Source organism: Narcine bancroftii, chromosome 9, assembly GCF_036971445.1.
Source record: "Narcine bancroftii isolate sNarBan1 chromosome 9, sNarBan1.hap1, whole genome shotgun sequence".
In the NCBI taxonomy this organism is placed as follows: Eukaryota; Metazoa; Chordata; class Chondrichthyes; order Torpediniformes; family Narcinidae; genus Narcine; species Narcine bancroftii.
Genome location: NC_091477.1, coordinates 24,731,045 through 24,737,243, shown reverse-complemented (window position 1 = coordinate 24,737,243; position 6,199 = coordinate 24,731,045). Strand labels below are relative to the sequence as shown.

The 6,199-nt window shown below is 42.5% G+C and overlaps 1 protein-coding gene across 9 annotated transcripts in view; it reads left to right on the top strand.

Annotated features, from left to right (window-relative positions):
* LOC138743312 (rho GTPase-activating protein 26-like) overlaps positions 1-6,199 on the top strand; it is a 155,639-nt gene that overhangs the window by 27,291 nt on the left and 122,149 nt on the right. The gene's annotated exons all lie outside the window — the stretch shown is intronic.

The window sequence follows — 6,199 nt, the reverse complement described above, 5'->3', positions numbered from 1 at the left end:
ATGGTGGCTGGTATTCTTACCTGCCTCGTTCTGCTCAGGAAGTGTTGTGCCTTTCTGACAAGTGAGGAGATTTTGGCTGCCCAGGATGCATCACTTTGAGGAGCTTGGTGCTCTCTACTCTCTCCACTATCGAGCTATTAATATGTAATGGAGGGAGGTTGACCCTGGTCACCATGAAGTCCACAATCATCACCTTCATTTTGTCATGATGAGACTTGGATTGTTATTTTCTCATCATTTCACAAGATTTCTCACCTCTTCTCTAGTGGTGGGACTCATCGTTGTTGCTGGTGTCACTAGGGTTGGTGTCACCCAGTGTGGTAACTCATGGTGTCACACCTCCTTCCCCCCCCCTCCCACCATGAGCCTCCTCCCGTACCAGACCATACAGAACCCTTAATAATGTTTTTTTTTGTGCTAAGGTTATTTGTAAATTGTAATTAACTTGCAAAATTAAAATTACACCTTTAAATTACAATATATGCACAGCAACAACGAAAACAACGTGTGTTTGTAGCGTGTGCAGTCAAAACCACATGATTCAGAGTGTCATTGTAAATCGGTAATAATGACATCTCTGACCAGAGCATATGAGAAGGTTTAAAAAGTAAATTAGTATAATTTTAGCCTTTCAGGTACATGCAAGCTGGGCTCACAAAAAAGTTTTTGTTGTTATAACTAGCTACAGGGATATTTTTATTAAAAAAATATAATTTATTTCTTCTGAAACTCTACACAAATTTTATATAGTCATTTTGGTGTCACCCCTCTGATGGTGTTACCTGGTGCGGTCTGGACTCCCTGTACCCCACCCACCCTCCCCCTTCCTCCGGTAATGCCAGTGTCATATGCAAACTTAATGACTCTGAAGCTGGATCTGGTGTTGCCATCATATGTCAGTGGCATGAACATGAGTGGGCTGAGCACACAGCTCTGAGGTGCACCAGTGCTCAACATGATGATGCTCGAAGATCTGCCAAACTAGACAAACTGTGGTCTTTGTTAGGAAATCCAAAATCCAGTTACTGAGAGAGGTGTTGAGTCCCAATGAGGACAGCTTCTCCACCAGCATCTGAAGTATGATCATATTAAATGTCTTGCTGAAGTTGAAGAACAGCTGTCCGGCATACGAGGCATGAATTCTCCAGGTGGGACAGGATGGAGTTGATGGACAAGGCTGTACCACAGGGGTGGCCAACCTTTTTAAATTTTTATGTTTAATTTAGACATACAGCATGGTAACAGGCCATTTCAGCCCACAAATAAGTACCAGGGGTGTAGGTTAATTGGGCGGTACAGACCCGTGAGCCAAAATGCCCTTTTAAAGTGCTTTATGTCTAAATTAAAAATTGAAGGTTGGCTACCCCCCCCCACCCCCCCCCCCCGCATATCATCAATGGAACGGTTCTGTCAGAAGGCAAATTGAAATAAGACTGGTGTCTCAGGGATGTCCACTTTAATGTATTCCATCAGCAGATACTCAAAACGTTTCAGAGTGTTTTTTGTTGCAAACTCCGAAACCAAACAGTCCTGCAAAGGCTGAGGACCCTGTGATATCTGTCTCTGAGGACAATGTTGGAACATCATTCAAGCAGGTGAACCCTCGCAAAGCATCAGGCCCTGACAGTATACCTGGCAGGATACTGAAAATCTGAGCCAACCAACTAACTGGAGTGTTCACGGACATTTTCAGCCTCTCATTGCTGCATACCGGTGCCCAAGAAGAGTAGTGTCAGCTACCTCAACGACTATCGCCCAGTAGCACTAACTTCTACTGTGGTGAAATGCTTATGGTCAGAATTAACACGTACCTCAGCAAAGACCTGCACCCACAGTGCATCACAATTGCTCTACAGCAGATGCACTCAGCTCTGGATCACCTCAAAAACAGCAATTCATACATACGGCTGCTCTTCATAAATTATAGCTCAGCCTTCAATACCATGTTTCCCTCGGTGCTGGTCAAGATGCTACAAACTATGGGCCTCAATTTACACCCCCCTCCCCGGCAACTGGATCCTTGACTTTCCCATCAGAAGATCACAGTCAGTATGAATTGGAAATAGCATTTCCCCCTCACTGATTATCAACACAGGCGCACCTCAGGAATGCGTGTTTAGCCCACTCCTCTACTCATTATACACCTATGACTGTGTGGCCAGACACAATCCCAATACCATCTACAAGTATGGCCATAACATCACAGTTGTCGGTAGAATCACAAACAGCAATGGGGAAGTGTACAGGAGGGAGATAGATTAGCTCTTAGAATGATGTCACACCAACAACCTTGTGCTGAGCGTTAGCAAAACCAAGGAGATGATTGTGGACTTCAGGAGGAAGTCAGGGGAACATGACCCAGTCCTCATCAAGGGCTCAGTAGTGGAGAGGGTCAGGAACTTCAAATTCCAGGGTGTCAACATGTCTGAGGATCCGTCCTGGAGCTTCCATGTTGATGTAATCATGAAGAAGGCTTGCCAGCAGCTATACTTTGTGAACTGTTTGAAGAGATTCAGTATACCACTGAAGACTCTCGTACAGGTGTACTATGGAGAGCATTTCTGGCTGGTTGCATCACTGTCAGGTATGGAGCCACCAAATTTCAGGTAAAACAAAACTATATTGTTAACTCTGCCTGCGACATCACAGGCACCAAACTTCACTCGATCAAGGACATCTACATGAGGCAGTGTCAAAAAAAAGCAACTTTAATCCTCAAAGGCCCCCACTATCCAGTCCATGCCCACTTTACTCTGCTACCATCAAGAGAAAAGGTACAGGAGCTTGAAGATGAGCATTCAGTGGCTCAAGGACGTGAAAATGGATTGTCTTTTAATAACATGATTAAATTGCGGAGCAGACTTGATGGGCTGAATACCTCCTATATCTTGTAGTAGGAGGTGGGCCTCATGAGTTGTACGCGTTTGGAGTTGTACATGTTTGGAGGGGGCACGTGTGATGCTGCACATGAAACGACTTAACAAGATAAGAGCCTGTGGTATAACTGGAAATGGTCAGTGTTGGCTGATTGGCAGGAGGCAAAGAATTGGAATACAGGGATCATATTCTGGTTGGCTACCAGTTGCTAGTGGTGCTTCACAGGGGTCAGTGTTGGAGCCTTTTCTTTTTATATTGTATACTAATGATTTGGATTTTGGAATGAATGGCTTTCTGGCCAATTTTGCAGATGAATTGAAGGTGGGTGGAGGAGAGGGGGAGCAGGGAGTGTCAAGAGGGTCTTAAAAAGGTTAGGAGAATGGGCAAAGAAATGGTGGATGGAATGCAGCGCTGGGTATTGTGTAATCATGAACTTTGGTAGAAAAATTAAATGGGCAGACTATTTTAAATGGGGAGAAAATTGAAAATACCCAAATGCAAATGGACCTGGGGGTCCTTGACTAGGATAGTCTGAAGGTAAATGCTGTTGAGTCAGTGGTGAAGAAGAAAAATGCAATGCTGGCATTCATTTCAAGAGGAATAGAATAAAAGAGCAAGGATGTGATGTTGAGGCTTTACAAAGCACTGGTGAAACCTCATTTGAAGCATTGTGAGCAATGTTAGGCAAAAGGATTATACGAGGAGCATTTGACAGCTCTTAGCCTGTACTTGTGGAATTTAGTAGATTGAAGGGGGAGGGGATCTCATTGAATTATTTCTAATGTTGAAAGGCATAGAGTAGATGTAGAAAGGTTGTTTCCCATGTTGGGAGAGTCTTGGAAAAGAAGGATTGAGGGGTATCCACTTAGATGTAGAGGAATTTCTTTAGCTTGTGTGGTAAATCTGTGGTATTTATTGCCATGGGTGGTTGTGGAGGCCATGTTATTGGGCTTACTTAAGGCAGAGATTGATAGGTTCTTGATAAGCCAGGGCATCAAAGGTTGTGGGAAGAAGACCAGGCAAAAGGGCTGAGTGGGAAAATGGATTATCTCTTGATTAAATGGCGGAGCAAACTTGATGGGCTGAATAGTCTATTTCTGCTCCTGTATCTTGTGGTAGGAGGTGGGCCTCATGAGTTATACAAGTTTGGAGGGGGCATGTGTGATGGTCTTAGAAGTGTGCCACTAGGGAGGTCTTGGAAGAAGCTTAACAAATTGGCAAATGGATTTCAATCGATCAACTTCTTCCCAGAAGCAAAGAACTCCATGTATTTGTCACACATTGCTTTTGACACGAAGATAGATGGCAAGACAATTGAAAGTGGAGAAAATAAATTGCATGTTATTTTGGACCTTGTCATCAAGTGTTTCTGCATTTCTGCTCTTAAATCCTCTCTAAATCTTTCCTGATTGCTCTTTCCTCTCTTTCATTTTGTATAAAATCATTTTATTTGGATCACATTTTCACTTGGTCTTCATTTGGTTCTGTCTTTTTCCTCAAAAACATTACATTGATGCAAGTTGTTAGGAAAAATAATTGTGATTTTAATGGGAACAATAGTGCCAGCATTCTAGCTCATTTCAATATGCATTATCGATTTTTTGTGAATCCCATAATTAAATGGTATGTTGGCCTTCATATCAAGAGGGTTTGAGTATAGGAACAAGGATACCTTACTGCAGCTGTACAGGGCCTTGGTGAGACGCCACCTGGAGTATTGTGTGCAGTTTTGGTCACCTTATCTAAGGAAGGATGTTCTTGCAATGGAGGGAGTGCAGAGGCGATTCGCCAGGCTGATACCTGGAATGGCAGGAATGACTTAGGAGGAAAGATTGCGCAAATTGGGATTGTACTCGCTGGAGTTTAGAAGATTGAGAGGGGATCTCATAGAGACCTATAAAATTCTGGCAGGACTGAACTGGATGGATGCAGATGGGATGTTTCCAAGGATGGGAAAATCCAGAACCCGGGGCCATGGTTTGAGGATAAGAGGCAAACCATTTAGGACCGAGATGAGGAGGAATTTCTTGACCCAGAGGGTGGTGAATCTGGAATTCATTGCCACGGAGGGCAGTAGAGGCAGCAGGTTCATTAAATCTATTTAAGAGGGAATTAGATCTATTTCTTCAGTATAAGGGTATTAAAGGTTACGGAGAGAAGACAGGGACGGGGTACTGAACTTTAAGATCAGCCGTGATCTCGTTGAATGGCGGAGCAGGCTCGAAGGGTCGAATGACCTACTCCTCCTCCTATCTTCTATGTTTTCTATGTCTATGTTTTAAATATGAAAATCTGGAAATTCTGCTTCTAAGTGAATTCATTTAGTTTGCACAGATGCAATCAACATGGAATCATCTTTGCATGTTTTGTTGATTTTTTTTAAAAGGCCATTGAAAATAATGTTTTTGAAGGGGATCAAAATCCCACAAATTGGAAAGAAATTCTCATTACAGTGTTTGCTAAATTTTTGTGAGCAGCTTTCATGAGGTCAGTGGTGAGGACTTCATTGCTGATCACAAAATCCACATCATTATTTACCATTAACAACTTGTGATCATTTTCTAAAGGTTGTACTCAGAAGATCTGGATTTATCTTCGAATTTAGTGTTTATTTAAACTTCCATAAAAACATAATTTTGACTTTTACTTATACATCTTTATTGTCAGTTTTCTTTTCTGTACCTGAAACGATTTTCAGCTTGCTTGCTTTTGCACTTTCTTGCTCTTGCTTTTTGCTTTGCGCTCTCTTGTTCTCGCTTTTTGCTTCTCTCTCTCGATTTTTCTCTCTATATAAAAAATGGGGTGAATAAATGGGATGTGGTAGATTTGGGGTGCATGGATTTCTCATATTCAAATAATTTAATAGATTCTTTTTTTAAACCTTTGAATCAAGCCTGTCCTGCTATCCATTGAGTCGTTGAAGCTATGGCAGATTAATGGCTCTGTCATGGAGTGAGTTAAGAGCACAAAATTCCTTGGTGTGCATAGAACAGGTGATTCATCCTGGATGTACAACATCTCATTAGCCAGGAAGGCGCAGTAGCGTGGGACTTCCTATGGAGGTTGAGGAGGGCTCCCATCTTGACATGTTATAGGTACATAATTGAGAGTGGCCTGTCTGACTGCATGATTACCACAAAGCAACAGACCAGATGTCAATAGAGGATAATCAAAATGGCTGAGAGGTCTCCCTTTCCTTTATTGATGATATTTGTTTGGAGTGTTGCTTAAATAGGGCTCAGAATTATTGAGGGACCCTTTCCATCTAGCACACAATATCTTTGACCTACTGCCAGGCTGGGAAATATTGTCTTCCTGCAGG